The following is a 24,604-nucleotide window of genomic DNA, read 5'->3' on the forward strand; positions in this document are numbered from 1 at the left end:
CGAATAAAGCCATTTAAAGCACATTTGCGGCTTTCCGCGGCTCCGGGGGGGGGGCATTTTTGAAGGTAGAGGTCCCAATCCTTCAGCATAGTTTGGAGTGACCCTACTTGCAAGAACCCCCAAGTTTGGTGAAGATTGGGTCAGGGGGTCCTGAGTTATGGGGTCTAGAATGGGTCCCTCCATCCGCCCATTGGAATGAATGGGAGCCAGCAATCCTTAACGTGCATCTAGAGAGCAGCAAATCCAAGGCAAAACCTCCCATTGTTTCTGGGGCAGCCAAAAAGAGACTCACCAACCCACACTGACCTCCAGGCGAAGGTGGCAACAAGTGAAAACAGCAACAATCACACTTGCAAAGAGGAGATCAAGCTGTCCCCCCACCAGGACAGGTCACCCCCTTTGGCTTCCCCCCCACACACACACACACACAGTAGAAGCCAGTCCGTGGCTTCTAAGAGCCGATGTAACTACACCGAAAGTGCATCCCGCTCAAAGCGTTAGTAAACAGCGTAACTAGCATGGGTATCTTTTCATTTCAACATAGCCACAGGGTGACAGAAGACTCAAGAAGTATATAACGTTTTAGAATTATACTCATAGGTCTATGCAAGCTCGTAAATAGTTCTATAAACTGGCATTTTTTCTCTAAAAAACCTTTACTAAGCTACTGTCTGAGAGGAAGTGGCATAGTGGTTAAGAGCAGTGGACTCTAATCTGGAGAACCAGGATTGATTCCCCACTCCTCCACACGAAGCCTGCTGGGTGACCTTGGGCCAGTCACATTTCTCTCAGCACTCTCTCACCCCACACGGAGGCAAGCAATGGCAAACCACCTCTGAACATCTCTGGCCCTGAAAACCTTACGGGGTCACCATAAGTCAGCTGTGACTTGATAGCATTTTCTACCACACAAGCTACTGTCTACCAGTCCATTCTTGAGCCGCACCGGTGGCCTGCACCAAAGTCTTTAGGAGGCCGGCGAAGGCCCATGCCGATGCAAGGGCCCGCAACGCCGGCGTCTGGGAGGCACACGCTGGTGTTTGTGGCCCCAGCACCAGCGTGCCGAGCCAGACACCAGTCTCCAGCCGCTGGCATGGCAGCGCCAGGCCCAAACATTGGCGGAGCATGCCACCATCGTCCAGACGCCGGCAAAGGCCAAGGCAGCGACCCGGGAGGCATTCCGGGGGTGTTACAGCGCCAGCCAGGAGGCGGGGCTGCGAGCCGTTTCAGCTCATGAACACCCCTTCCCCCCCCCAAGATACGCCACCTTTGAGGTGGCGTATCTCCCATGCAACCCTATGAGGGTTGCACTTTTTCTTTTTGCACCAGGCCGAAACCTTCTTAGGAGGCAACACCACTGCGTTGCCTCCTAAACCCGGCGCAGGCATTCCAGTCAGGAATGCGCTGTAAGTCTCTAAAGAATTCCCAGGTATTTTAGCCACACCTCCAGGCCTTGACTATTTTTCCTGACAAAAGCCAGCATCTTTACAATTGGCATCAAAACCAGGCTACAAAACTCTGACCACCCACCCCACCCCCTAGATATAAGATTTGGAGTGCGGACCTGTCTGTTCCCATCCCTGGATGAGCCCACAGAAACAACAGTAGTTACTTATCACAGTTTAATAAAGGTCAGAAGTTATCATCCCAAGATAAACAGGCCCTAGTGGCATGAAACCTTTTAGTCTCCACCTGTGCCTTCAAACCTTCCTCTACTACATTACTATACTCATTTTATTGTTCAAATATTACTTAAGCAGACAGGTGATTTTTCTAACCCCTTTTAAAATAAAACTTTAAAAGCTTTGCACTTCCTCTCTCTTCAATGGAGTCTCTCCCAAGCAGCTTAGTTACCTTGTTACGGAGCAAGAAAAACTGTGCTTTCAAAAATGCAGTTACTTTATTTCTCAATCCACGATGACAGTAGCAAAGTAGCTCTATCTCAAGGCCATTTCTCGTGTTATGTTTTGGCCACAGATGAGAAACATAAAAGCATTCCTCTCATCTCCTAGATGGCCATCCATCACTAAAGCAGACACACTGGCAAACCCCCCCCCCATGTTAAAATTGCCTCTCTTCATTTTGTTGTAGAACTATCTTGTTGGCAGTAGAGAGAGACATCATGTCTTGAAGGGGCTGTCATTCATCCAGCTGACTGTTGCATAATGCATACTTCCTAGGACTGAGGAAAAGTGTGAAGGGGGAGGCATCTATTATATCAGTGAAGCGGGCATGTCTGGACAACTGCTAGTTCTCCTTACCAGCATGAATCTCAACACACCTCCAAAGCGGACTTGAGTTCCAATTTGCAGCTCAGCTTGGCTTCCATACATAGCCATCTCTCACTGCTGAGAATTTGGCCCTCAAAGTGCTACAATTATGTGTGGGAAAATTCGGCCTATCCATTATTTCCTTCTCCTTATTGCTGTCAGAAATGCAAGGCGGGGTGCATATTGGGGGCTGCGCTCTCCTGGCCCCTTGAGTAGCACATTTTAAAAGAGGAAACTTAGCAGACAGGCAAACTTCGCAAAGTGGGATGCAGGAGATCCACAGCCTTTCCAAGGTTTCTTTTTCTGTGCAACTTAATAATGATGGGAAAGTAAAATGGATTAAAGTCATGGGAAATGTAGTGGTTACGATGGAAATCCAATTCCATAGCCCCCTGCGGTTAGATTTAAAATGGCTGCAGAGGACCACCTTGTTCTATGGCTGCCCCTTCCCCCCCACCAAGTAACAGCTTTTTCTTTCCACTTCAGTATCACTCCCCGTCCCCCTGAGACACATATTCCACATAAAGCTTTATTTTAATCTATGGGGCTATATATCCCCTGGAGCAGAAGTTCAGCTCTTGGGTGATTTTTTATCACAGCTAGTACCCACTCACTGAAGTCTCCCTCCCTCTGCTGCTTATGCCACATTTTGTTGTCTATCATACAGGATGGTGATCACCATCTGTAATCACGTTCTAGCAAATTATTCCTGTCCGTTACTATAAATCCTAGAACATTTAGCATTCACATGGCTGCAGAAGCCCAGAGCTCACCCATGAAAAAGATGCCTTCTGTGGTTGCTGATTGGGTCCACATTAGGGTTGCCAGATCCCTCTCTGCAACTGGCGGGAGATTTTTGGGGTGGAGCCTGAGGAGGGCGGGGTTTGGAGAGGGGAGGGATTTCAATGCCATAGAGTCCAATTGCCAAAGCGGCCATTTTCTCCAGGGGAACCATTCTCTGTTGCCTGAAGATCAGTTTTAATAGCAGGAGATCTCCAGCTAATACCTGGAGGTTGGAAACCCTAGTCCACATGGGCCTCTCAACATGGGGCCTCTCGCTGTCAACTTCCTGCTTCACAATATGCTCAGGTTGGTTTCATTTACATACTGTTCCTCTACTTAAAGACCGATGGATTCTAGCTGTATCTGAAGAAGTGAGCTATGGCTCACTAAAGCTCATACCCTACCAGAAAATATTTTTATTAGTCTTTAAGGTGCTACTGGACTCTTGCCCTTTTTGACTACTGCAAACAGACTAACACGGCTACCCACTGTGAACAAAAACAATATCATACATTAGTTATTTAAGCTGCAAACTTATAAATTGAGCTCAGTTTTCAAAGATAAAACATGCACATATGTTCAAAAACCCACATAAATGAGTCTGGTTATTAATATTGTGAAAACTGAACAGAAAGATATTTGGAACTGGTATGCCTTACAGGCTTTATAAAAGACTAGCAGAAGGTTGCCTGGCACACTAATTCTGGCATGCCATTCCATAACTGAGGAGCAATTAGGGTTGCCAGCTCTGGGTTGGGAAATACCTGGAGATTTTGGGGGTGGAGCCTGTGGAAGGTGTGATTTGGGGAGGGGAGGGCTTTAATGGGGTATAATGCCATAAAGTCCACCAATGGGGTATAATGCCATAAAGTCACTGTTTTCTCCAGGTGAACTGATCTCTGTTGCCAGGAGATCTTCAGCCACCACCTGGAGGTTGGCAACCCTGGCTTCTTGTTTGGTGCCAGCTGGACTTTACAAGGGGATGGCTTAATATTGTGTTCAAAGTTCAAGAACTTTGGTTATGTTCTCTGAGCACAGCAAGGGGTTTTTTATATACATGTGTGATCTGTTTTTGTTTATAAGAGAAATTTTCCTACTGTAAAAGACAGGTATTTTAAGATACTTTTGTTTACGGTTCAGATTTTATGCATCATGTACACTGTTGGAAGTGTGGAACACTGGGAATTTTGCTTACTATTTTTTTTTAAGAGTGGAACATCACTTAGAAAATACATGGTGTCTTTTAAGTGGTCATAGGTGGTAGTGCTGTTCAAGACAGCAGGGACTAAAATACTACCTGCCACTGTAAAATGCCATCTTTCAAACTTCCAGCCCCATTAAACTGGAGATGTCAAACAGAGAGCTACAATTTGACCTAAGCTCTCTCCAGTGCAGTATTTTGGTGTTACTGCTTCATTCCCTCCCTGGAATGTGTGTCTGTGTGTGATATTTATGAATATATGGTTGCAGCTGACTTATGAGGTAGTTTGCTGTTGCCTGCCTCTGTGTAGCAACCCTGGACTTTCTTCTAACCAGGGATGACCTTGCTTAGCCTCTAGGGTTACCAGGTCCACCCTGGCCACCAGTGGGGAGTGGGGACGGGGTTGCCAGCTCCAGGTTGGGGAACGGCTGGAGATTTGCGGATTGAACAGCAATAGAGGGAGACAGACAAATCTCCCTGAGGAGGGAGTTCTAAAGTTTTGGTGCCATGACCAAGAAGGCCCTTGCTCAGGTTGCCACTAGTCTAGCCTCAGTTGGCCGGGACTCCTGAAGCAGGGCCCCCAAAAATGACTGGAGTGGATGGGTAGGTTCATATGGGAAAAAGGTGGTCCTTAAGGTATGCTGGCCCCAAACTGCATAGGACTTTAAAGTCACTGCCAGCACCTTGAATTGGGCCTAGAAACAAACTGGGAATCAGGGTAGATGGAACAATACAGGAGTGATGTGATTCCTCCAGCCCCCTCTAGTCAACATTCTGGCTTCAGCATTCTGTACCGACTGTAGCCTCTGTACAATCTTCAAGGGCAACCCCATATACAGTGTATTGCAATAATCTAATTTATATGTTACCAGGGCATGCACTACAGTGGTAACATCTCTCCACCCCCCAGAAGCTGAATCTGGCTCACCAGCTCATCAGTTTCTGCTTTGTTCTTTTTTTTTTCATTGTTCTTTTCTTTGGCTCTTTTCTCCCACCTAGCAGCTTTTCTCCCCTTCTGTGAAGGCTGTTTTGCACATTACTTTGCATATATATGTTTTTAAAGATGTGTACATGTTGTAGAAGACCCTACTAATTATGGCTCCACTGGTACACATCAATGTGCAGATCAGTCAAAACATAGTTATTTTCTTCACATGTTATATTTTTGAGCATGCACATTAAAAAAGTGTAACCAGGGAAACCGTCCTTTGAAATAATTTCTAACAGGTGATGTGAAAACTGTGCAAAACTCAGTGAATCCTCTTGAACCGGTGCAGGTTTTTTTTTTTCCTTACAAGGGGGATTTTTAATCTATTTAGAAGTGATCTATTCAGTCCCTGGAAAAATAAACAGCATGCACATTTCTAAACAGTACAGGCATGGAACTGTACCATTTGGCACTACTTCACACTGGAAGGACTGCGTCATGCGATTGGATTAATGAGCTCCTAGAAAAGAAATAAGCAGGCAAGCGTGTAATAAAATAAAGGGGAGATGAAACCAGCGGCTGCAAGCAAGTGCTGCATACCTTTACCAATACCATTCATCGCTGGAGGAATCAAACATATGAGAAATTCCAAATGGGATGAAAGGCAAAAATAATTATGAACTGGAGAGGAAACACTCATAAAGCAAACAATTTTTTCCAAGTTCAAGCCTGTACTGTGGAAAGTTAACCAGGAAAAAGTCAAGGCACTCACTGAAATGAAGGGAGGGGAAAAACCAATAACAACCCTCTCATTAATTCTAACAAAGAACAATAAACTGGATGTACAGTGAAAGAAATTTAAGTTTCCAAACGATGGGATTTTGTGACCTCTGAAAATCTGCTGCAAATGGATAATCAAGACATGTGGAGTCTACACTGACAGGAGGTCACAGGGCTTAGCAGACCTCTCTCATTCTTGCTACATCTGAATTTAGCCAAAGAAGAGTACGCTAACCTGTGGTCTTGTATCCTGTTACAAACAAATACTCATACTAGCGTATAATTCCCAGGAACTGCAAAATAGGCTCAAGTCTGCTGCTATGTACAAAGCAGGAAAAAAAGCTTTGACTCGTTGCTTAATGACTGCTAGAAGGCTTTACAGCAACAAGGTTAGAAAGAGTGCACACATCCCAGGAAGTTCTGGAAAACTAGTGCGGGTATGTGCTTTGAGAACCTCAATAGGGTTAGAGGCCCAGTTACGTCAACATTTGATCTAAGAAACCCAAGGCTCTCCCTAAGGAAGAGGGAGCAAGACCAATTTCAGCTACAGTGATATCTTCAGAGGTTCGTTTTCTTGCCCCAATGCCAACATCAGCAGCTCAAGCTTCTTGATTCAGCCAGCATGGTGTAGTGGTTAAGAGCAGTGGTTTGGAGCGGTGGTCTCCTATCTGGAGAACCGGGTTTGATTCCCCACTCCTCCACATGAGCGGCAGACGCTAATCTGGTGAACTGGATTTGTTTCCCTGTTCCTACACATGAAGCCAGCTGGGTGACCTTGGGCAAGTCACACACTCTCAGCCTCACCCACTTCACAGGGTGTCTGTTGTGGGGAGGGGGAGGGAAGGCTATTGTAAGTCGGTTTGAGTCTCCCTTAAGTGGTAGAGAAAGTCGGCATATAAAAACCAACTCGTCTTCTACACTTTTCAACAAACATATGCCAGTCTAGCATTGCTAACCATGGAATACATGGTAGTACAAGCCTTGAGAAAATCCCTTTGGATCTAGGAGCCAACTCAAAAACTAAGAAGTCAGTCATTTTTTCAGCCATTAGGTGGCACATTGTAATGACATTTTCTAATGATTGCTCTCACATAGCCTGACCTCTTTTCTCAGTTTCTTGTAATTTTATTCATACTGTGACAAAAGTGTTTCAATATACAAATAAGTATAAGGGTAACCCTCGTTGTCATCACCACATCCAAAACTCTAAACCCGATATAAAACATCAGTTTTTGAGGAACTGTAGGAAGTTCAAGTAGGACCAGGAGTTTACCTACAAGTATGTCCAAGCAGTTGTCAGGATCTCAATTAAGCCATGCTCAAGAAATATACTTCTTCAGGGCTCCAGCTTTCATTTCTTAAAGTAATACTTTACACAGTATGAATGTTATTTTATGTCTATTCATACTATGAATATCCACCCTGCCCCTAACGATCAGGATGAGGCAGAACTTTCCATCACTAGACGAGTCCCTCAGATTATGGACAGGGACGTGAGGAGGAGGAGGGGACAAGAGAGAAAGTGTTTTTAAAATAGGAAAAACTTTATTGTCTTAGTGTGGCTGCTACTGCTCCCAACAGCTCTTGTTTGCTCCCACCTCCTCCTTCTTGCTGACCGTAATCAGAGTAGGGACCTAGCTCACTTTGGAAAACTCCACCCTAACCTGATAGTTAGAAGTTTGGCAGAGCTTTCGGAAGCTAAATCCATCCTCCGGCCACAGTCAGCAAAGGGGAAGGAACGGAGTGGCTGGGAGCAGTGGCAGACAAACTAAGACTACACTGTGTGTTTGTCAAAAATATATTAATCTGTTTTGGTAGAGAAATCATGGGTGTACTCACATTTCCCAGACTGCAGACTACAGGGGTTTTCCACAAGTTTTTTTTTTTTTTTAGTAGTAGTAGTAATAGTAGTTCTGTCCCTATACTGCTTCAATTTATCCCCTGATTTCCACATGCATTTTTGTGGCTGTAGTTTTCACTTCAGTTATCCCCACCCCTCCCCCATTCTTTTGACACCACTTTTACCCCGATCTTTTTCTGGAAGCCAGTTCTGAGTCTCTTTTCTTTCCTCATGCGTAAAATGATTCATTGGTTTACTTTGTCCCACCCACCTCCAGCCCATTTTCCGATGATTGGACTGTTGTCACTGTCAAACCACTCCCTTTCCTTCCCCCGACCAGAAGATGAGTGGTTTCATTTGTTATTTTTAAAAAAATACAACCGCGCGCACCCACCCACACACTCTTCCCTTGTGGAGATACACACACCTTTCCCCTTATATCTCCGCAAGGGAATAGACTAGAGACTTACTTTTTTTAAAAAATGAAAGCTGGGAATTTCAAGAACCTGCTAAACCTATTATTACAACAGTATATTGCTATAATGATACTTTAGTGCCAATTTTTCAAAAAACACAAAGCCCAGGCGGAGGGGGGTAGCCCGAAAGGGTCATAGCACTTTGCATACGGTTCATAAACAGATGGATAGCAGAGCTACTCCCCTTTTAGGCTTCCCCAAGCAAAGACAGGCAGGCCCGCGGAGGGAATCATATCAACCCTCCCCAGTAATAACCAGCTGCAGCCTCCCTGCCCCAGAAATGCTACCCTTCCCCCTAGCAGCCTTGTGTGTCAATGGAGCCCCGCCATCTTTCTTTTCATCCCTAAGTGTGTGTTCATTTTCAACCTGCTTTTTAATTCAGCCTTGATACTGAAACAAGTACATGGCAAAAATAAAAAGGGGGGTGCTGTGACACCACCAATGATGACAGCACCCTCCCTTGAAAATTCTAATTATTTAAGCCTTGCGTAGAAAAAAATGGACTCCACAACTCTGAAAATGCAGAGGGAGGGCAGATGTGCAGAAGAACTATGCTCAAAATGGTTCCAATGCTTGTGGATCGACTGCCAAGAAAATCACGAGTAAGTTGAGCATGTGGAAAAGCCCTATATTCTTTACTATGCCTCACCCAAGGCAGCAGTGAATTCATGAGTTCATCCTATCACTAGTGGGGGTGAATAAGACATCAGGATGCAGCAATTAAAGTTTAGATTTTGATAGGTTGGGGGGATGTAGGGTTGCTAACCTCCAGGTACTAGCTGGAGATCTCCTATTACAACTTATTTCTAGCCGATAGAGATCAATTCACCTGGAGAAAATGGCCGCTTTGGTAATTGGACTCTATAGCATTGAAGTCCCTCCCCTCCGCAAACCTTGCCCTCTTCAGGCTCTGCCCCAAAAAACCTCCTGCCGGTGGTGAAGAGGGACCTGGCAACCTTAGGAGAATGTGGTAAAGGAGGAATAGTGAGCTGGATTCTTCAATATTTATGAAAAGTCTTGGAAAAACAAAGAAGTGGTTTGGTGGCATTCTGCATTGCCAACATAAAATTTTAGAGCAAGAAACACAGTATTTTGTTCCACATCCAAACATTTTAGTTCAAACATGACTTTATTAAAATCTGAAATTTTAACCCGGCTTTTAGTATAATAGCAGCATTGAAAAACTGGAACATACACAAACTGATTCTCAAGATTTTAGTTTGTGCTACGTTCTTGTCATTTGCCTCATTTCTGAACAGCTCATAGAATCGGAAAGGGTTTCAGGCACCTAACTTGGATGCCCCGTTGCAGTTTCTGCTTAACTGTGCAAGGGCACAAGTGATTAATTGCTCTGCAGCAGTGCAAAAGAGATTACATGAAATCCTATCATGCAGATTGGATTGTCTGCAGAGAATATGATCACACCCTTTGATTCACACAATGACATGGTTGTTTCATGCTCTTTTCATGCCAGTCTCATACAAGGTAACTCAAGGCGGGGGGGGGGGAGGAAACACACTTTATTTTCACAAAACCACTAAATGGTATATTGTGTACAGTGTATTTATTGAAAATATTGTTACACTTCACTGCAAGATGATAATGAAATTACAAAAAATAGCTGCGGATTAAGAAGCTGTGCAAAAGTATTTAAATCTATTTAGTTTACTATAAATTGTTCAAGTATTCTTACCCACTTTAGCATTGGAATTAGACATCTGCTGTCAAAGGCTATATTTTTTTTTTTAATTTTCATGATGTTAAAATACTAACAGTGCAATCTTAAGCAGAGCTACACCCTTCTAAAACTAAAGTCAACAGGCTTAGAAGGTAGCAACAATCAGGACTGAACTACAAATGGGTATCCTGTTAGAGGGGTACCCATGTTAAGTCAATTTCAGCAAACCCAAGATGGATACTTGAAGTACTTTGATAAAGAACCATTTTTTTTTATTCCAGCATAAGATTTTTTGACTAGAACCCATTTCCTCACACTTCATTATCCTTTACATGACTTTCTTATTCGCAGTAGCCTTTACAGAAAACTTTGTCCTTTCTTTAACCACAGTTTTCTTTGGGTTAGAAGGTCCTGATTAGTTTCTTCTTCTTTCAAAATATGCATTCCAATAATGATTACAAGTTATTATAATCAAGCCCACAGGCACATCAAATCAATGGCTCTTAATGCTATAAATTGCCTTAAAATTACAGGATGACATCGCTCCGTTCTTTAAGGCACTGACTAGAAAATGTGTTGATTGATACTTTTTTTAAAAAAAAACACCATAATCAAGTTTGAAGATATTTCTTCCAAATTCAGGCCCCAGTAAAAATTAAATACATATATTTTCGGGCAAGAGTATAATATGCTTTGATGTGGCTTGTACAGTACTTTACTCCATTCGGCTCCCAAGTGGTACTCAGGGCCAGCAGGAAGCAAGTTATTTATGGAGCTGAGGTTCCAGATAATTAGACATCTCCTTGAAGGGTCATATGAGAATGCAAAAGAAAAATTCAGCTTTCACTCTGATCCATTTCCCAGTCAAGCTGGAGTTCTCAGATTCGAAACAATTTATAATCCCACTGCAGGCAATAAAACAAGCAGGGTATTGCAAAGACTTGCAGGGATCATTGTCCCGGCAACCCCTTCCCCACACTATTAACTCTTTGGGGAGCCAGCATAGTGTAGTGGTTAAGAGAGGTGGTTTGGAGCGGTGGACTCTGATCTGGAGAACCGGGTTTGATTCCCCACTCCTCCACATGAGCGACGGAGGCTAATCTGGTGAAGTGCATTTGTTTCCCCACTCCTACACACGAAGCCAGCTGGGTGACCTACCTCACAGGGTGTCTGTTGTGGGGAGGGGAAGGGACGGTGAATGTAAACTGGTTTGAGTCTCCCTTAAGTGGTAGGGAAAGTCGGCATATAAACCAACTTCTTCTCTCCCTGTTCTCCTTCGCATTCACCAACCACCTTTCTTTTATCTGTCCCTCCCAATCTTACAGCTTTATTTATTATTTACTTACTGCCTATATACCCTACCTCTCGTCCCAATGGGGATCCAAAGCAGCTTACATCATTCTTCTTTCATCCACTTAACTTCACAACAACCCTATGAGGTAGATTAGGCTGAGAGAGAATGACTGGCCCAAGGTCATCTAGCCAGCCAAGTTTCCATGGCAGAGCAGGAATTTGAAACGGTGCCTCTCAAATCCTAGTCCGATACTCTAATGGCTGCACCACGCTGGCTCTAAGCTTCCCCTTCTTCCCTTCCCCAGCCAAGTTGCAAAATTTGAGTGGTAGCAAGTAGCTCAGGTGAGTTATGTGATGGCTACTACCAGACCCACCCAAGTTGTGCAAGTTGTGCTGGGCCCAGGCAAATTGTGTGGCCTTTTGTCTTCCGGTAGCCACACCACACTTGGAAGCAAGTTGCCTGGTCCTAGCTCCAATGAGTCCTCCAAATGAGGGGAACAGGGTGGACTAGGAAGCCACAAAAGCAATGGAAAGGGCCTTTCCCCTAGCCTTTCATGACAGAAAACAAGGCATGACACTTGTTGTTGTTGCCTGACAACCCCCACAATGGCCATAGAGATACAGGTGCACCTTCAATCGGGGGGTGGGGGAATTAACACCCAATGTATTTCAGATTTTTCTGCAAACCTGGGGCTTTTCTCAGGTTTGTAGACAAACTTGTCTTGTCTGTTTATGGCACTAAGCTCCAGATTTAAGTATTCGCAGATGGGGCCATGTGGAGAACTAGATATATTGATAAAAATTGACTTTGGTTTGGATAATTAAGTGTTTATTTGAGTCTGTGGGGCATATTTTTGAGTGTGTACCTTAAGCTATTTAAATATGCAATTGCACATCTACACTTCTTACAAAATCAATAAACACCTTTCCTGAGAGTTAAAACCAATCAATTATGCTCAGGCTATCTTCGCAACATTTTCTGTTACATTTTCCACAATTTCTAGTAACATTGCTCATAGCACATCTGCCTTCTACCATCCACTTTTTCTCTGTGCTTGTATATAACACACTTTGCTTCTCTTGCTTAGCATGAATTTTATCATCCCACAATAAATAAGCTGCCCCTTTGGATACAAAAACACGGTTTATTTTTGACATGCTCAAAGATCTTCCCCTTTTCCACTTTTCTCAATTTGAAGAACTGGACACATGCAGGATTACTAGAACAGTACCATCACAACCCCTTCAAAGAATCATGTGCCAAGCGGATGATTAAGACAGTACAATACAAACTAGGCAGAATTATCGATATCTAAAAATAAAATGGTGGTCCCCATGCAAATGAAGAATATAGCAAAACCAGTCCATCCACAAAGCAGAGGTTTTTAAATACTTGAGGGACTCCCCAGTTATGCAGAAAAAAATATGACTCCGTAAATTAATTGAAAGAAAAAAATTAAAAGTAACCTGCTGAGCACTTAAAATGCTTCAGTAGGGACCAAATGTTGACAGCAATTAAGAGCCAGTTAGACAGGGAAAAATGAGGACTAGCTTGTTCTAATTCCTGAGCATTTATAGTCTCCTGCAGGAAAAAATTTGGGAGGGTGGGATTTCCAAATTGTTCCACATGGAATTTCCCCTTGGGCCTGAGATCTGTTCATACTAAATCAAAGTTTTCTAGAAGATTCTTCTAGCTAATGTTTTTTACAGTTTGTCAGGAAAGCATAGCTTCATTTATAATGAGGCACAGCAAGCCAATTTTGCGCTGCTGGTGAAATGAAGTATACCCCTCGATACTATAAGGGCAGCAAAACTTTATTAATGTCCTCAACCTGTCCAAACCCAGCACTGTACTAATGATAACTGCAACACGTTGTAGAACTACATGCTATATCTAGTTCCAAAATTCTTTTTACCAACATTTTTCTTCCTTACAAAATGCAGTTGCAAATGCTGCAATTGAAGTTAAGAGCAGAGATGGTGAAGGTATGGTGGTGATGGAAAGTGATATAAAGTTGCAACTGACTTTGGTGACCCAATAAGATTTTCAAGGCAAGAGACACACAGAAATGCTTTGCCATTTCCTGCCTCTGCACAGAAACTCTGGACTTCCTTGGAGGTTTCCCATCTAAGTACTCACCAGGGCCGATCCTGCTTAGCTTCCAAGATCTGGTGAGATCAGGCTAGCCTGGGCTATCCAGGTCAGGGAAGGTGAAGGAATAGATAAGAGTATTTAACCCCAGTCCCTTTGTCCCATTGAAAAATTGCCACTTGAGAACTTTTACCCCTTCTGGTAACAGTTTACAGACATCTGTCAAAAAGTAATCATGGAACTTCATGCAACCTTTAGTTATATCCAAGTTATTTTCTACATACTAATCCGTTATCTCCTCTGGGATCATTTTAGTATCTCTCTCCACTGATCAACAGGTTTTCTGACCAACACCAAATGTGTTGTGTCTGGATTAAGATTCAATGTGTTTTCTTGCACCCCTTCATGAGTGATCTGAGACACAGATTCAGGTCCTCCACAGTCTTTATGGGATCTGATGAAAAGGTGATAGAGAGCTGTATATTATTGGCATATTGATCATACCATACCATGATACTGCAAGGTTTTCATGGAGATGTTAAATAGGTTGCAAGACATGATGAAACTTTGTGGCACTCCATGGACCTAAGGCCATAGACCAGAGCAGCAGCCTCCCAGCACAGCCTTCCAGGATGAGTTCTACAACAAGAACTGGAACCCCACAGCAAAGCAGCATCCCCTCAGTGCTGTAAATGAAAAGTTATCCACAACAATACCATAGTAAATACTATTAAAAACCACTGGGAGATCCAGAAGAACCAACAGGGATACTACTCTTATCCACTTCATGGAGCAGGTCCCATGGCTTTATTGGAGCGGCTAAGTCCATTTCAGTTCCAAAACCAGACTGAAAAGGATCCCAAAAGGAGACAGTGGATTCTGAGATTTCAGCGCTGCCACTAACATCTATGGGTACTGCCGTATTGGCCCTCATTATAGCTGTACCTAATTTAGGATGAAAAGTCTTCATACGAAACCAGTAAATAGGATAAAATATTACTTTTTCTTTGCAAAATACAGCCAAACAAATCTCCCCCCCCCCCAAAAAAAAAAAAACATAAAGCTGTGTAGGGAAGGTTTTAAGCTACAAAGATATCTCAAAGTTCTTGAACAATTGGTCATCGAGGAGAGCCTGAAAAAGCTGCATCCTAATTTTGTGATGGTGCCCAGTTGTCTCACATTAACTTAACATAAACATACCCACATCATGAACACATGAAGCTGCCTTATACTCAATCAGACCATTGTTCCATCAAAGTCAGTACAGTTTACTCAGACCGGCAGTGGCTCTCCAGGGTCTCAGGAAGGGGTCTTTTACATCACCTACCTGTCTAATCCCTTTAATTTGAGATGCCGGGGATTAAATCTGGGACCTTCTGAATGCCAAGTAGATGCTCTGCAACTGAGCCACGGGCCCTCCTCAACGTAACATCATAACCGCCGCCTTTATGAGAGCCAGTATGATGTCATGATTGAAATGCTGGACTTGGATCACGGACACCTGGGTCTGAATTCCAGCTAGACACAAAAGGAAACTGGGTAGGGTTGCCAACCTCCAGGTACTAGCTGGAGATCTCCTGCTATTACAACTGATCTCCAGCCGATAGATATCAGTTCACCTGGAGAAAATGGCCGCTTTGGCAATTGGACTCTATGGCATTGAAGTCCCTTCCTTCCCCAAACCCCGCCCTCCTCAGGCTCCGCCCCAAAAACCTCCCGCCAGTGGCAAAAAGGGACCTGGCAACCCTAAAACTGGGTGTCCAGTCACACGTTTTTCAGACTAAAGTACCTTCCAAAATTGTTGTGAAGATAACACGGAGATAACCCTTATATACATACACTGACTAAGACTGAATATAAATAAGGTGTTCTTTTGCTGGTGACAGTAATTTTGGTACAACAGATTATTATAGCTCGTCTTCTGAAACCCATCACCACTTTTAATGTTAGTTAATGAAACAACAAGTGTAACAATTTAATATTTAATCTGAGAAAGTGGGCTCTGACTCACAAAAGCTTGTGCTGGAATAAATGCTCTTAGTCTTGTGCCGCTGGAATTCTGTTTTGTTTTGTAACAATAGACTAACACAGCTACCTCCCTGGAACGATACTTGTTAAGAACTTCCCCCCCCCCCAAAAAAAATGAAAATGCTATTCAAACATTCTTAAATCTCAAGACTAGTTTTGACTGCTTGATCCAAGGGACAGGAGGAGGATAGGCTGGAGGGAAAAAAAATAAAGGCCAGCAAATACCAATACTTCAAGAAACCTAAGATGTTAATGACCAGGGTCAGAAAAAAAAGTGTACAAACCGTGAAAATGAGACAGCTTGAAACAAGCCTAATCGCCTGCCTGTCTGAACCTACAAACACAGCAGAGATTCAGCACCCACCACCAACGTCGCTGCTCCCGAACGCAAGGGTGGTCCGATTCCAGGGGTAGAATTCCATATCCTATAGACAGATGAAATTCCTCACTTGCTGATAACTTCTCACAAGAGAGCTATCGCGTCCATTTACTCGCCAGGCCACCAAAGCTCTATGTAAGGATCCGTTCCATAACACAACAGTGGTAAATGCTGTAAGATACTAAAGATATACATTCCTACCTCTTCCCACTTTTAAGTCAGGATTCATTTAATATTTTCTTCTAGGCAAGCTATCCATTTCCCTCTGTCTGCTGGTACCCAATTACCTATTCCACAATGCAAACCAAAAATATACAAGATCAGGCCTGTATACATTTTTAAGACATTTGAAAAGCTAGATATTAGTTTTCCATGCAGGACCCGGCTATCTTTCATTTCCCCATATCAGCCGAGCACACTACTTATCTGTACCGGTGCACACAGTGTGGTCTCAGCTGTTCATATCAGTCTTTCCAAGACAGTGATATATAACAGCACCATCCTCACCATAATGCTGTACAAATCTTCTCAGAACTAATTATTTTCTTCCCTACTTTCCTCCAGCATGCAGATGTTCCACTTGTACAAATACATCCCTCCATTAGTGCTAAAAAAAAGCACATTTGAAACTCTTATCATTTAATACCGTGTAGTCAAAGGGAGACGTTTCACACATGAAACCCACAAAGGTCTGTCAACACCTGTAAAATAAGTATAGAAATACTGTATTAATTTGAACTAGCAAATGTGGTTGCTCCCTGTAGCGACTGCAGCCACGTAGCCCAAACCGCATCCCTACTGACAAGCAAAACCTACACATCGCAGCAATTAATGGTTTGAGGTATTTCAGCATAGATTGTGGCTATTTTACAGATACAGAACTTACCGGTAATTTTGTGGGGGGGCATTTTCTCTATAGCATTCATGTTGTTATTCATGGGACTGAAACCTGACTGTGGGAGGGGAATAAAACTGGACGGGCAGAATACACTTGCTTAAATATGGTGGAAGTGAGCAGCCAAGCCAACCTCTTGGTGCCACAGCAAGGGCTCACAAATTTCCAAATCCTAACACATGCTTGCTGTGATTTTATCTTTTGATTAAAGTTGTACATAAAACACATCATACTGTATTTTCCTTATTTTTTAAAAACTTTAACCCCTGAATTCCTGGCAATATTCCATCTGTCTAAGAAGGGGCTAATATTTTGTACTCAAGACTATACTGCTTATTTTAAATGATCACTGAACACTAATCTTATGGGCTGGGTTAAACAGCGAGCCCTGACTTGTACCAGTATCCTCAGAAGCTGGGAAAAGGCAGAAAAGAAACCCATCTGCCTTCTTTTATTTTACAACCACAGCAGCTTCTTGGCAGCTTCCTTGGTTCCACTGGGCAAAAGAAGTTCATAGTGTGGCCATCTCAAGGGTCAACGAAGGGATTATTCTGCACCATCCTGTAATGTAGATTATATTCTTAGGTGGTTTCAAAACTAACCTGTTTCTACCTCTTTGCAGGTGTGAAAAATGTTCATGCATAATAGGAAGTGAAAAGGGACATTTTTATATATTAAATGCCTATTTAAGCTAGGGCTGGTTTGACACTCAAATTACACATACAAGCTATGCAAAATTGTGCGTGTTTTTTAGCACATCATGTGTAAAATAAGGTATCAAATTCAATTTTCTACGTGGCCAAAGGCTACAAGTTCTGCTTGAGGAGAACACTCAGGTCCTAGAGAAAAAGATGATACTTGTCTTGGCCAAGCAGTGCTCCTGGTAATCTCCTGAAGGATATTTGTTAATGCCTTCAAGATGGAGAAATAGTACCCTTGCTGGGGGGGAAAAATCTGCTGCAATTAGGCAAAATATGTTAAAATGTTTTCTTTGAGAGAGAGAGAGCACCCAGAGGTCTTGTTAAGAGATATTATTTCCTCTCAACTTTCTGGGATCTGCTGAGCCATTTCAGAACATACAGATATTGTTGTACTAGGAACAGTGTTTGGTGAAGGAAAAAGACAGCCGAGACAGGCTTGGGGGGGAACTAGAAAAATGGGAGCGGGGGGAGAGCAGTTCACATATTTCTCTAAATGAGTTAAAAGCTTTCCAGCCAAGGTTCTTAAAATATTGGGCTAGAGACCCTTTGCTCATCAAAATGGCTTTCTAATAATTATGTAAGACTACCTACACAGCATTAGATGTCTGAAATGCCTATACAGACATGCTTATCTCTCAAATGCTCTAACCTCTGTCAGATTGCTTTATCTTGAGCGGTGTGTGAAAGAAACTGGAGTGCATTTTGAAACACACCCACCCCTCAAATCAAACACACGAATGTGACAGAGGACAGAGCCTCTCTTCAATCTGTGGGTTCTCTGAAGGCCAGAGAGATAAAAAAATATATAAAAGTTCAGATCAGAGCTAGTGACCTTTCAGAAGCTGACTTTTTATTTAAAAATAAATAACTCATTACATAGGTAGCTGAAGGATTACTGGTTATTGTTTAAACATGTGGTTACGTTTGGCCACTATGTGTGATGGCGGCACACTCCTGAAGAGATCAATACTATTACAAAGTTAATATCCAGATTTGTCGACAGTTCTGAAAAGTGTGGTCAGAGCTAGAGGCAGACCTCGTGGGTTGGGTTCCCCACCACCGCAGCCACAATGAGAGCTGGAAGCAGTTTCAAAAAGAGAGCTTTGGTTGAGGCATCATTCACCCCTGCACAAACTGATGTTTTAGGGTTTTCTGCAGTTTCTGGATAATGCCAACTCATCCTTTAGCACATACGAAGAGCCCTGATGGATCAGACCAGTGGTCTATGCAGTCCAGCATCCTGTGGAACTCCCTGCCCCAGGATGTGGTGATGGCAGCCAACTTGGAAGGCTTTAAGAGGGGAGTGGACATGTTCATGGAGGAGAGGGGTATTCAAGGCCTCTAGTAAAAATGATGCATGGTCATGATGCATACCTATTCTCTCCAGGATCAGAGCAGCATGCCTATTGTATTAGGTGTTTGAAACACAGGCAGGATGGTGCTGCTGCAGCCATCTTGTTTGTGGGCTTCCTAGAGGCATCTGCTTGGCCACTGTGTGAACAGACTGCTGGACTTGAAGGACCTTGATCTGATCCCAGCATGGCCTCTCTTATGTTCTTATGAGGGCACAGAGGCTAAGGCTTTCCCCTAATGTTACCCCTGACAATGGCATTCAGAGGTTCATTGTCTCTTGAATGTGGCAGTTCCCTTTAGTCACCATGGCTAGTAGCCACCTTTCAACTGCACCCTACTACTCTGCCCCCCAAATGTTGCCAAAGGGTAGTTAAGTACTGTTAGGGAAAGTACGGTGAATGATGTGAGAAGTCTATAGGTTGGAGGAAGAAATCAGCTTAGGTCAATCCACCCCATTTCCCCAAAGAGACAAGCCCTTTTGCTTACAGATGCTGCCTTTGTATCCAAACCACTGCATTACAGCTTCTAAAGGAATACACTTTGATCCAATAGGAACATTTATTCCAAGTTGCATTTTTCCCACCTAGTTTCTATTTTTTCTTCTTCTGGAGGAAGAATAATCCATTATTTCCCATTACATCAACATTTCTGGAAATGTGATCAGTGTATACCAGCCATCATCAGTGCGCACTGTAAATCTCACCACAACAAATCAACGTAGCTATTTATTTTTAAAAAGGCGAAGATTACACTGTTGATTTAATTTTCTCTGTGCATTTGCATGAATGTGAAGTGAGCCCAAAATAACTGACCAGTTCGGGATATTTTCCAGTTGAAAGAGGGGGGGGTGTAGAGTGACAAGCAACTGAGAAAAAGCTATTGCAAATAACAGGGAAGATTTAATCATAAACTTTCCTACTCCCACCCCCTTTTTTAAAATGAGATGAAGCGACCTTACAACTTTTGCTACACTCTTAAAGAATTGAAGTATAGTGGTCAACTCACCATTTGACATTCCAGTAGTGATTAGGGTTGCCAACCTCCAGGTAGTGGCTGGAGATCTCCTGCTATTACAACTGATCTCCAGCCGATAGAGATCAGTTCACCTGGAGAAAATGGCCACTTTGGCAATTGGACTCTAGGACATTGAAGTCCCCTCCCCTCCCCAAACCACAACGTCCTCAGCCTCTAACCCAAAAACCTCCCGCCGGTGGTGAAGAGGGACTTGGCAACCCTACTAGTGATAAGAGGCTCTCTCAATGTTTTAGAAGTGGGAAGTCACAACAGCATAAGCTCTGTGGGCCTGAATCAAAGGGGTTGTGATTTGATCCAGATGTTTTCTTGCTGAGACCTACATCAACTTGATAGCTGAGTTTGTGGTCAACAAAAGGAAGCGTAGCTGTCCCTCCGGCTCAGGATAGCCGACCTTGCATCAACCAAAGCCATGCATTTTCTATAACAGCTTCCACCCTATGGAACAGGATCCCCGAGAAGATGAGGGTGAGCACTAAACGTCTTTAGGGAGTATTGCAAGGCAATTTTATGCTCATATTTTTAATGAGGTGTAGGCTGCAGCCATTTTTTAAGGGTGGGGGGTAGTTGGGCTTACTGTATTTAATATATACATAGAGTATGTATGTGTGTGTACAGATACAGTATGTTTTAAATTTGCATTTGTAAGACATCTTGAGCCACAGGCAAAGGCAAGGTGTCATATTTTAACAACTACATATATAGTTGTATAAAGAGTATTTCAAGAGACAGAGACAGACAAAGGGCATAATAAAACATTCAGTTTTTGCCTAGTTACAATGATCAACTGCCTTATGTCAGCTTTTCCTGCATTTGAAGACTGAAATGCTGAGCTGGGTAATGCTGAGTAAGATTTTAACTTTGCCCTGACCTGGATAGCCCAGGCTAGCCTATTCTCATCAGATCTGAGAAGCTAAGCTAGTATCTCAATGTATTTGGATAGGAGACTTCTAAGGAATACCAGAGGCGTGATGTGGAGGCAAGACACGGCAAACCACCTCTGAACATCTCTTGCCTTGAAAACCCTACAGCAGGGGTGTCGAACTTATTTGTTATGAGGGCCGGATATAACATAAATGTCACTTGGTCAGGCCAGGCCATGCCTCGCCAGTCCAGATCAGGACTGGGGGTGGTGGTGGTAGCTGCCTCAGTTGGCTCGTGTGCCAGATAAAAGTTCTCAAGGGACTGGATCCAGGCCCCGGGCCATATGTTTCTGTTGTTACGGATATAGCCAAGTCTCAAATGTTATCAGCCTATACCAGGGGTGCAAAACATCAGGCCTGGGGGCCGTTTAAGGCCTGCAAAATCATTTGGTCTGGCCCTTCGTGGGTCCTGGCAGCTCTCTAGCTCAGAAGGATCTAAGACTGGTGATCCGCCCCCTCCTGCGGAGGGGAATAGCCTCTATTCAAGGCAGACGTGAGTTTGTTTTGCCAAGAAAAGGAACCTTTTTCCCCCCTTGCAGAAGAGTCATCAGCTATGGAGCTGTACCAAACTACAGCTCTAGCAACCTGCTGAAGCTAGGCTTTTTCTTTCTCCTCCTAGAGTTTATTCCAGTTTATTTCCTAGATTCCTAACAGTCTGGTGTAGCATACAACTGGGAAATGCAGCAAATATGCTAGGACAAGGAAAGCTGTATTTTTTCCTTGGGATGGCAGCTGACACCACCCTCCATCAACCACATAGACCAACTTCACACCTAGACCTTACAATCAGAAGCGCTGAACTATCACATCCCATTGTCAAATCCAGGACATACTGTAGCCTCTGAGCACATTACTCTGAGAGAGAAGGCCTATTTCCACAAGTACATTCTCCAACCAGCATTATACTGTGGGAATAGACTTATAACACCAGTAGCGACTATCAGCAGATAAAAGTATACCAGGTGCAGGCTGCGTATCTTTGTGTTAAGTGCTGTCAAGTCTCCTCCGACTCAACCCTGAGTTAATTACCTCCAAAATGTCCTATCGTTTACAGCCTTGCTTAAGTCTTGCAAACTGAGGGCTATGACTTCCTTTATTGAGTTAATCCATCTCATATTGGGTCTTCCTCTTTTCCTGCTGCCATTCACTTTTCCTAGCATTATTGTCTTTTCCATTGAGTCTTGCCTTCTCATAATGTGACCAAAATACGACAGAAGAAGAGTTTTTATATTCCGATTTTCTCTACCTTTTAAGAAGAATCAAACCGTCGTACAATCTCCTGCCCTTCCTCTCTCCACAGACACCCTGTGAGGTAGGTGAGGCCGAGAGAGCTCTATGAGAGCTGTGACTAGCCCAAGGTCACCCAGCTGTCTTCGTGGGTAGGAGTGTGGAACCAACCTGGTTCACCAGATTAGAGTCCGCAGTTTATGGGGAGGAGTGGGGAATCAAACCCAGTTCTCCAGATTAGAGTCCACTACTCCTACACCATGCTGGCTCTCAAGTTTAGCCTCAAGTTTAGTCATTTTAGTTTCTAGGGAAAGTTCAGGCTTGAAGGTAGTAGATGTTAGTTCATCAGGTTCTGTGAACCTAATGTGTCTTACAGGCCATCAATCCAGGAACAGGTCCCTTTAAACGATTCTTCTGACAGGAACAGCTTTAACAAAATGCCACCTCCCATTTCTGCATAATTCAGCATGTCAGTATAGTCTGTTGAAGGGCCTCTACTTTGTCTGCAGTACTGTCCTTAGCGTCCTCCATTTCAAAGAGCAGGCAGGGAAGAGGGGAAATAAGGACAGACACAGACAGAATGAAAACACTGTTGCACAACACCATTTTGGCCTTGTGTTTAGGTCAGATTATATGCCCAACACCTCCACGTCAGTCCAAGTGGAAAAAGAAACTACAGGGTGCAACATTTATCCAGCTGTGCAAACTTTGCTGCCCAGATGTTTTCTTCCAACAAACCAGGATCAACATAATGCTGAATTACTGTCCTTTGTCACCAGCCAGCTCTGCTTTTTCCAAATCGGCTCCTGGCTTGCCTTATGCCTTTGTAATGCCCACCCTCTCAACACCTGCTTGCCTCAGTAATAGTCTGAAAGATGTTTGGCACTGACTGACAATTGTCCACTTCAACAAAGGCATCCTGAATGCAAGCATTTGATGTTGAATCATCAAGAATATAATTTTAGTGAGGGGAAACTCAATCTAATCCTAGAATGAGTCACGCATTTAATCTTTCCTGCTACCAGATTTAGGCACTATGGTATGGAACTACACTGTGGGATATGGTATGATTTAAGGGAGCCTGCCATTGTTCTAAAACCTGGCCAATCACGAACTGTATGTTCAAACACAGGATGAACTACAGATAATTTAGTATATCCATATGTCCAGAAGATATTTCACAGTGTTTTCATCATTCACACCACAGTGCACTGGCAGTTGTTCACAACTATCCTTTGGAAAGGTTATCACAAGATAAAAACAACACAGTAAAATCATAAAACCAACAGCATTAAAAAAAACCAGACAGCTGTCTAAAACGATATTAATAAAAATAGTAACTAGGATAGAGACAGACCATAAAACATAATCATAAACCAGGATTTTTTTCAAGTCCGATACATATGCCAAATATGACTCCTGCATACAAAAATGTTATAATGTGAAAAAAAGCTCTAGCCATCTTGATGTAAAACTTGATGCAAAACACTACAAATAAAAGAATTAAACACCCTAAAAGTCACAGAAATTATTTCCTACCTGCAAGATAGGCTAGCCATGGTGACGGATGCACACGATACAGCTGTTAGGCAGTGAAATGAGGTCTCGGTCCAAGCCTGTTCAAGAGAGGATGAGAGGTAAGTCACATTAAGAAAAACCTAGTGCTGTAAAACTATGGACATAACATGAAAGGAATGCAATGAACACCTGCCAAAAATGAGTGCATTTAGCATCGCTGAGCTGTTTCTTTTGCATGCTTCTGGATTCCATCTGTGGTTTGTGGGTTCATATTATTTCATGAAGTCAAGCCATCTTTAGACATTACAGTGGGTTTCATCCTACCAGCTTTCCCACTACTTAGAGAAGGGGGTTGGCCCTCTTGACCACCAAAGAGGCTACGCCAGACATCACTGGACAGATGTGAACCAAAGCCAAATGGGATGAGAGGCTGCAGTATGGAAGGGACAAGGACAAGATTTAATGGAAAGGCTAGTTGGACACAACCAAGTGAAATTATAATGGTTTCAGCTCAGCAAAGATGGCTGGCCACAGGTGCTTCGGCCATGGACATTTGCTCTGACCCACCAACTTCAAAGTTGGGAGTTACATCCCCAAAACACTTCATGAAAAGAAAAATAAACAACACCACACTCACCAGCCAACAAACCACAATTCTATTGTGTCTGATTTATGCATTGCCTGGGAATATAGAAGAAGAGTTGGTTTTTATATGCAGACTTTCGCTACCACTTAAGGAAGATTCAAACCGGCTTACAATCACCTTCCCTTCCCCTCTCTACAACAGACACCCTGTGAAGTAGGTGGGGCTGAGAGAGCTCTAAGAAAGCTGTGACTAGCCCAAGGTCAGCCAGCTGGCTTCATGTGGAGGAGTAGGGAAACCAACCCAGTTCTCCAGATTAGAGTCCACCGCTCCAAACCACCACTATTAACCACTACACCACACTGGCTCTCAGCCTTCATAACCTCAATGTGGGGTCTGCATTTCTCCCAGAATAACAACCAATCTTCAGACTACAGAGATAATTTCTCTTGAAGTAAATGGCAGCTTCAGAGGGTGGACTCTATGGCATTACCTGCCTACCTACCGAGTTCCCTCCCCTACCCAAACTTCACTCTCTGCAGTCACCAACCTCAAATTTCCATTCATTTCCAAAGTCAGAGTTGGCAACTCTATTTACAATACTGTAAGACCAGTTTCCTGGCA

The sequence above is a fragment of the Euleptes europaea genome, chromosome 8 (assembly GCF_029931775.1).
Source record: "Euleptes europaea isolate rEulEur1 chromosome 8, rEulEur1.hap1, whole genome shotgun sequence".
Classification (NCBI taxonomy): domain Eukaryota; kingdom Metazoa; phylum Chordata; class Lepidosauria; order Squamata; family Sphaerodactylidae; genus Euleptes; species Euleptes europaea.